The following is an 8,946-nucleotide window of genomic DNA, read 5'->3' as shown; positions in this document are numbered from 1 at the left end:
TGGAAATATTATGGAATTAGTGTTGATGTTGATAGAACTTTGGAAATATAAAAATTAATGAAATGCACATTAAGTACAATTGTATATTGTACAAAAGAATGTATAATTTGTCATGTGATTTATAAATCAATTTTTTAAAAAAGATAATTCTTGGTAATAATGAGTAGAGGACACACTTACTTTTGTTTCCTTTCCAAATCTAACTAACCTGACAGTAAAGGCATTTTTTTAAAAGAATAAATCAGGAGAGTGGAAATGGCGGCAGCCTCTGCAATTCGTGGGAGCCAGGTAAAACTAGCCTTGGGGGAGATCCGCATCCACTTATGCCAATGATCAGTCGGCAGCCAGGGCGTCAGGGACTTCATAGAGAAAAAGTATGTGGAGCTGAAAAAGGCGAATCCTGACCTACCCATCCTAATCCGCGAGTGCTCCGATGTACAACCTAAGCTCTGGGCCCGCTATGCATTTGGCCAAGAGAAGAATGTCTCTTTGAACAACTTCAGTGCTGATCAAGTAACCAGAGCAGTGGAGAACGTGCTACATGGCAAAGTGTGAAACCTCAACTGATATTTAAAAGGAGCAGTCTAAGCCAGGGCTCTACCAAACTGAGTACAGTATGGTAAAACATGTTATTCTGTTCTCTATAAAGCTTGTGCTATAAAATGGTATCCAAAAAAAAAGAATAAATCAGGAGAAGAGAAAACAATAGCAACATATTGGTAGCTAGAAAGCAAATGAACTTTTGGTGATGCCCTCAGCAGACCCAATAAAGCTGAACTCTAAGCCTGCAGCTAGGACATTTGAAAGTCCATCTATTTGTGTGGAAGAAATAGGTTAAAAAATTGCTGCCTCAGACACCTGGGAGGCGAGTTATAGGTAGTACAATAAAGAGAAAGGTTGGTTGGAAATCTTGTTATGAAACTCATCTCCTTTCCTTCTACTCTCCAAAGCAGGGCAGGTGCACTGCCCTACACTGAGGAGGTTAAGAACTTATTCCTCAGATGCAACTGAGGACATGTACTGAAAACATCTGGAAATTGGACCATAAATAAAAAATGGCAGAAGAATTGCTGCTTTTCAATTGTGCTGTTGGAAAAGAGTTATGAACATCCTACAGCCTGCCAAAAGAACAAACAAATCTGGCTTGAAGGGAAAGCAAGCAGGATGTTTCTTAGAGGCAAGAAGGGTAACGCTTCATCTCGTACTTTGGGCCTGTTGTCAGGAGAGGCTAGTCTTGGGAAAAGATGTCGCTCTGGGAAAGAGGAAGGGTCATTGAAAGAGAGGAAGATCATCAACAAGATGAATTAACCCAGGTACTCTAACAGTGATCTAGTGCATGTTAGAGATTGTGAGGACGGTACAGAAAAGGGCCAGTTTTGGATCTGTTGTTACAGGGGTCGCTGTAAGCTGAAGTCAATTCCATGGAACAACAACTGAAAACAGGGGATGCTGACACACTGATGTTGAAAGGCCTAGTCTGCTCTGCCACCCTGTTCTCAGAACCCAGAACTTCCAGGCTGCAGGTTGGAGGATCTTTCTCTGGGTCACAAGGCCATCCCAGGAGGAAAGACCTAAAAAAAAAAAATCTCAACATTGGAGGTTTCTGTGAGGAAACAATCCCACCACGGAAGCCCTCAGTGGACAAGCCCTACTCATGGGAATTCTGAAGAAAGCCTCTAACAGGAAAGAGAATGGATAAAACAAACACAAGTATGGAAAGACACTGTAGGTGTGGTGAGGGCCCTCACAAGTCCAGGAAGGAAGCAATGCCCAGGCTGCCGGCAGGGAGGAGCCCACAATGGCTGAGACTCTGATTCAAACTTTTAGTGTAGCTGTGAAAGAAAGAGAGAGAGAAAGAGAGCGAGCGAGAAAGAGAGAAAGAAAGAAAGAGACAGAGAAAGAGAGAGAGAAAGAAAGAGACAGAGAAAGAGAGAGAGAGAGAGAGAAAGGAAAGAAGGAAAGAAAGAAGAGCCCACCAAGGAGACAGATTATTAGTAACAGACCAGATTGTTTTAAAAAAAAAATCAATAAGTAGAAGATAAAATTTTTAAATATTACAGAAAATAGACCACAAAGACATAAAAATAAGAAACGATAGAGAAAAGAATAGAGAATAAAAGACCAGTGCAAGAATCCCAATTAATAAATATCAAAGTTCCCAAAATAGTGGCCAGATAAAATGAGGGCAGAACAAAATCATGAGTGAAATAAGTTTTAAACAGTTTTCCAATTTCAAGGAAATTAATTTTCTAAACTGACAGGACATAGTGAGGCCCTAGAACCATGTATGAAGATAATGCCATACCAAGTATATCACTGTGAAGTTATAGAAGACTGAAGGCAAGGATAGGGATTTTATTAAAATCTGGAAAGGAAAAAAATATGTACACAAAGAATCAGGAATCAAAACTGCTCTGGATTTCTTAACAGTAAACCTGAAAACCAGAAGATAATGGGGCAATGTCTTGAGAGGTCTGAGGGAAAATGATTTGTTTCTATACTGGAATCTTTACCCAGCCGAAGTACCAACTAATGAGAATGTCAAGAGATGTTCATACATTTCATAAGTCCAGAAAGAGCTACTTCCTCGTACTTTTTCTCAGAAAGCTTCAGGAAAGTATTCTCCATCAAAATGAAAACATTTACTATGAAAACACAAAGACTTGAGACACAAGAAACTCCAATTCATGTGAAGGAACGGGTATCCCCACCATGCTGATTGAGAGCAATTCTAGGAGGAAAGCAACAGGCCCAGATCAGAGCAGTCCAAGAACATTTCTTTCTACAAGAAGCTTCACTGGTTAGAATAGCTGATATGCTTATGTGTACAAAGAGATTTTGACCATTTTTTGAGAAATTATGGGAATTTCATTAAAAACGAAATGAAAGATCAAGACAACTAATAACTCCTGGGAAAACAAAGGTTGTAAAGAAACAGAAAAGCAGCCATAGTTCATACTGTGTAGCTCGACTGTGACTAGTATCTTTGCCATAGTAAGGAAAACATTGTCTACCAATCAGACCATGTCAAAGGCATATGGGGGCATGAGGGGATAGGAATTGTTTGTGAAGGACAAGGAGAAAAGTATATTAAATCTTCATCTTTCATAATGAAAACCAAGCATATGATGTAGGTAGGAAACTAAAAAATCAGGAAGTTATAACACCAGAAAGTTTTTCAAAGATATGGGTGTAAATAACAAAAGAATCAGAGGAAAACGTTTGCATGCAGTGCGAAGAAGAGGATGTGAAACTGCTCTTTTTCACAAGACTTGTAGAAGTATTTTATTCTTCAGGTGAATTTTTTTATTTAATTTTTTATACTTAGCAACATTAAATTTAAAATAAATTGGGGGGAAGTACACGATGCCAATAGACTCTAAGCTGAAGGCAATGACAAAATTACAATCCATGCCTTTTCCCTGTGCAACCACTTGAGTCAATATTGAGGATGACCCCAAGGTCATTCTGTCCTGTCCAGAAGGAGGCTGAAGGCAGATTCTAGCTAGATTGTGGGACTTAAAACTGAGTTTCCCAAGGCCCACATGATGGCTTCCTCCATCTCTTCTAAGAGTACAAGAAACTCCAGTTGTCACACAGATCCCATTTCCCATTGGAGTAGACCTGTCTCACCAGAGCCTTACCAACTGAACCTGGGAAAGGAGACAAAGTGACAGGACGCACTGCGTGTCATGCCACACTCAAGGATGACATACATGGAGGGTGGAATTCAGCTCCTTCATTGCTCATGCAGAGAGAATCTGGTTCAGAAAAAGGGAAGAAACTGGCTCAAGGTGAAACATCAAATTAGGAGCAGAGTTGGGACCAGCCCAGTGTTCAATGAGAACTCAAACAGGCTCATATTTCAGCTCCAAAGTGCCTAATTCTAGGGCTGGGAGAGGGGAAACATAAGGAGTGCCTAGGTTCTCTTTATTTCCCTCCCCCCCCCCAGAGAACAAAATAGTGTCCCAGGATTATTAGACTTTGTCAAGGAGACACAGGAATCAATATAAAGAGGCTGAATATGAGACAATTTCAGCACAAACCATTTAAACCACTAAGAGGTCTTAGACAGACAGATCTAATAACAGGGAGCTCTGGTGGCATAGTCTGTAGGGAGCTAACCCAAAGGCTGAGCCTCTCTGGTGATTCAAATCCACCAGCCTCTTCAAGGGAGAAAGATGGGCAATCTCCTTCCAAGTGACTGACAGCCTCTGAAACTCAGTGAACTCAATGGAGCTATAAGTTGGTTCTCACTTGAAAAATAGTTGGATTTATGAATATACATATATGAATAAACAACTTTTCTGTGTATTTGAAGTTTGTCATAGTAAATTGTGGGGGAAAAAATTAAAAGATAATTGTTTAAAATAAAATATCCTCTTTGACAGAATTGCTTAGCTGCTAAGAAAATGTCATACTCCCAATATTGTCACATTTGCACTTGTGGGTACAGGGGATTCTTTGATAACAAATGCACATAATTGATGTCTGCTTTAATTCTCAGTGACAATGATCTTCCATTTTAATAGAGAGAAAAGTTCCAGCTCCACCACTTGCTATTGTTGTAACATACCACCATGTCAGAACTGAACCATAGCAGACCTGCCAGCAGGTTTTCAGGGGCTGTAAATCACTTAGGAGGAGATTGTCCTTCTTTGTCCATGGAGCATCTGGTGGATTCAAACCATTTGCCTGTGGCTTGGCAGCTCAGCTGGCTTTAAGCAAGTGACTTAATTCCTGTGTGCCTTGGTTTCTTCATCTTTAAAATAATGGAAACTCATCCAGCTGAGAGAAATGAATGAATTCATAGACATGCCATTGATAAAGCGTGCAATAAACACTGGAGAGTTTAAGAAGTGAATTTTCTTTTTCTGCCAACTTGTTGGATCTGACTCTGGGCCCCTGCCTGTGTGCGGAGATCAAGTACTCTTCAACAGAGTCACGGGGTGTTTTTGCCACCGCTTCTGGACTTCTGCAGTCTCATTCTTGGTAGCTCACCTCAGCTAGACTGAGTTTACCTGCCCTCTATCAGTCTGGCTATTCCAGGCCCTAGAAGAGAGCGGCCACCAGTTCACCCAGGGGAGCCGGGCAGGTGGAGAGTCTCTTGGGACCTGTACTCTTTCCGTTTTCTTCCTGAGTCCTCGAGTCTCTGAGAGAAATGAATCATTGTGGGAGACAGGTGAGCAGTGTCCACCACCCCACTAGTCCAGCCCAGCCCAGCCGTTCTGTGTGTAGTCTCCTCCCGTCCCAGAACAACTCAGTCACCCACTGGGGCTGCAGATGGTCCTCTCTGTGGAACTCAGCAGACCTGAGTGCTAGTCTCAGATCTGCTTCATCTGCCCCAGGAAAACCACTTATTTCATTCCTTTCCTTTGTTCATTCAACCGCACAGTTGGTTGGGATGCATGATGAATGAAATGGGGAAAATGTTCCTATTACTCAGGAGTAGACATGTTAGAGGTGGGGGGAAAAAAACCAAGTAAATGAGATTTGTTAAAGAGTGGTGAACATTGTGTAAGAAAGGACAGATGATAGAGAAGCTGTGGTATATTCGCACAATGGAATACTATACTGAATTGAAAAATAAGGAGCTCATGAACTATTATGGAAAATGGGTGACCCTGGAGGACATTATGCTGAGTGAAGTATCTCAGTCACAAAAGAACAAATACTGCATAGGGCCACTGTTGTAAAATGGGACTGACATTAGGGTTGAGGAGGGAACTAAAAGGGGATAAATAATGTATGCTGCATTGAAACAGTTGAGGGAGAGAACTATTTAGGAGGGATATATATGATTGGGTATTATTGTCATGACAGGGAGTTCAGAATGGAAGCTGCAAAGTGGAGTGGTCTGAAAAGGAGGGATTGTATAACAATGAAATAAATTTTTCTTTTTTTACTTTTCAAAGAGAAAAGCAAACTGGGAGAGAGGGGTTGACAGGGAGGAAAGTGTGCAACAATTAATGAATGGAAATCCAAAGTCACTCTAAACTTTCATTTTAAAAAAAGGGGAAAAAAAGATCAGAAAGTGTATTGAAGAAAAAAAAAAGGACAGATGGAGCTGGGCAAGTAGGATGGGGCAAATTTCAGTATCAGGAGAGGCCTGAGATTTGAGCAAAGGCTTAAAGCAAGCGAGCTATTAACTAGCTTTTGTTTGGGAGAAGAATGTTTCAGACAAAAGAAAAACCCAGAACAAACATCCTACAGTGGAAAAGTGGCTAACATGGACGAGGGAACAGTAAGGAGGCCACTGATGTTGGGGTAAAGGGACCAAGACAAGGAGAGAGGGACAGAGGACCCGATCCTGAGACACTGACAGAATTTTAATCTTACTCTGGTTGAAATCAGTTGCCAAGGGAAGGTTTTGAACAGATGATTGCCACATCTAACTTCTGTATGGAGAATCTGTAAATAGGAACAGAAAATTGATGCCTTTGTGGTGTCAGTTGAGGGGACAGCATAAACCCCATTCTTTTAAAAACCCCCATTAATACCAGAAGCAGAAGCAGGCCATAAAAATTCTTAGCTTAAAGCAAACACAAATGCGCCAGGTAAAGTCTTATCTGTCATTGCAAAGTAAAGAATTAACTAGTGTCTACATGACACAAAAAGAGTAAAGGCGGGCAAAGTAGCCAGCCCCTCAAAAGCCGACCCATAAGACTGATCCCCCGGCCCATCAACCCTGCTCCCAATCTCCCCACCCTTACAGTAGCACCCAGGAAGGCCTTAAAAACAATTGTGCGCGGGGAATCAGGGCTTTTCCCCTCGCCACCTTCCTACTGAGGGAGAAAGTCTCCACATGTGGAATTTTCTGGAGAATAGATGCTCTTGTATTTACATGCGTGTAATTGGATTTCCTTTGAGGGGCATTTCATGGGCAGAACATCAGTAAAGAGTACTGAGTAGACCATGAACTGCCAAAACAAGAAACAAATCTGTCCTGGATGAAGCACAACCTAGGTGCTCCTTAGAGGCAAACTCAACTCATCGCTCATCAAGTCAGAACCAACTCATATCTGACCCTCCAGCAAGTTTTCAGAGTCTGTAAATTGCCTGGGATGAGATTGCTCATCTCGCTCCCAAGGAGTCACTGGTGGATTCGAACCACCGGGGGCGTGTCTTTGGGTGAGTGGTGGAAGTCCCTGCAGACTTTGCCACCAGAGCTCTTCCTCGGAAGCAAGGATGGTGGAACTGTGTCCCACACACTTCAGGCATGTTGTCAGGAGGGGCTAGGCCTTGGAAAAAGACATCATGCTGGGAAAGGTCAGTGACAGGGATGATAACCTTCAACAAGATGGACTGACGCAGTGACTACAACACTGGACTGGAGCGTGCTGGAGATGGGGAGGATGGCACAGAATAGGGCAAGGTTTCAATCCGTTGCTCACAGGGTCACTATGAGACCTGGTTGACTCAATGCCATCTAAGGACAGCAACAACAAATCCCCACTGGGGCCTCTTGGTGGTACAGTTAACACACTCAGCTGCTAATTAGGAAGATTGAAGGTTTGACTCCACTCAGAAGAAATAAAAAGGCCACCTCTCAGACAAAAGGCTTGGCGATCTACTTCTGAAAAGTCAGCCACTGAGAGCCGTAGGGAGCACGGTCCTCCTCTAACACGCATGAAGGGGCAATCACTCTGAAATAACCCCACAGCAACTGGTTCAATCCCCACTGCCTTAGGAGTCATTGTGAAAGTCAGACAGACAGGATAGAGAAGCACTGTGCAACAAGCCGACTTGGGTATTGAGCCATCATTTCTAGTAGAAAGATCAGCTGCTCTGTTTAATCTTATCTTGTTGAAGAGACAATTGAGCCCATGAGAGGATGTGATTCAGCTAGAGTCATGTATGTGGGATCTGGGACCTGTCTTTTCCTTTCCCAGGGTGGTCTCATCTAGCAGGTGGAAAAGAGCATGGTCTTTGGACATGTGATCTCGGTCAGTGGGATGAGCTGGATGGAGCCCGCTTTATGAGCCATTCTCCCTATAGAAGCACCAGTCACATGCTGAGCAGTGATCTGTACTCTAGGCAAGGGCCACAGGGGCCCTAGGAGACACCTGGGAGAGGACGCAGCCTTCTGAGTCCCCTCTGGAGTCAAGTCACAGCATGAGCCTGGGAGTTGGTACACCAGGCAAGAGGCCGTCAGGAAAAACCAAGCTGGAGTCGGGGCCTGACCGAGGCTGGTAAAGAGTGAAGATAAAGTGAAAGTCCACAGGACACTTGACCAGACTGGATACGGAGAGAAGGGTGGGGTCAAGATGATGCTGAGCGCTCACACTTGGTGCCCAGGAGACAGATGATGTCATCCACAGAAGCAGGAAGTCCTCAGCTCCAAGGAGGAAGAGAAAGACTCCTCGTGCATCTGAGCACAGTGAGGGAGGGGGAGAATGGTTTCTGACGTAGAAAAGACATGTTGGGGCCCAATAACACAGGACTTTTTGTCACTGAGATATTATTCCGAGAACAAGGGGGAAGTTAATAAAAGAGTCAGGCAGGGAAGTGTTGGACCTGGTTTATGTTTTAAAAAGAGATGTAGTATAAACCAGGTCCAGCACTTCCCTGCCTGACACTTTCATTGACTTCCCCCTTATTCTCGCAATAAATAAGAGAGAGAGAGAGAGAGAGAGAGAGAAAGAGAGAGAGAGGTAGCACAGAGAGGTGCACAGGAGTTCCAGACAACAGAGGCAAACACTGCACATGCACATCCTGCCTCTACAAGTGGATATCTAGGCAGACAAGTTGGATGAACAGATATGAGCAGGTGAAAGGCACTACACCCATGATCATAGGTTTGCCAGACAATATGTAAATAGCACCAGTCACAGGAGGCAAGTTATGTCAACTTCTCAGTTACAACAAAACACCCCAACCAAACACCCTGAGGGAATGATTTGCTGGTCCTGGGATCTCAGGACCACAGACTTAGGGATCAATTGA

The 8,946-nt window shown here is 43.2% G+C and overlaps 1 pseudogene; it reads left to right on the top strand.

Moving 5' to 3' along the window:
* Positions 1-255: 255 nt before the first annotated feature.
* On the top strand, positions 256-555 carry LOC102854040 (annotated as a pseudogene).
* The last annotated feature ends 8,391 nt before the right edge of the window (positions 556-8,946 follow it).

The sequence above is a fragment of the Elephantulus edwardii genome, unplaced genomic scaffold (genome assembly GCF_000299155.1).
Source record: "Elephantulus edwardii isolate Elephantulus edwardi_28Jun2011 unplaced genomic scaffold, EleEdw1.0 scaffold00130, whole genome shotgun sequence".
Lineage (NCBI taxonomy): Eukaryota > Metazoa > Chordata > Mammalia > Macroscelidea > Macroscelididae > Elephantulus > Elephantulus edwardii.
This window is presented reverse-complemented; position numbering and strand designations above follow the sequence as displayed.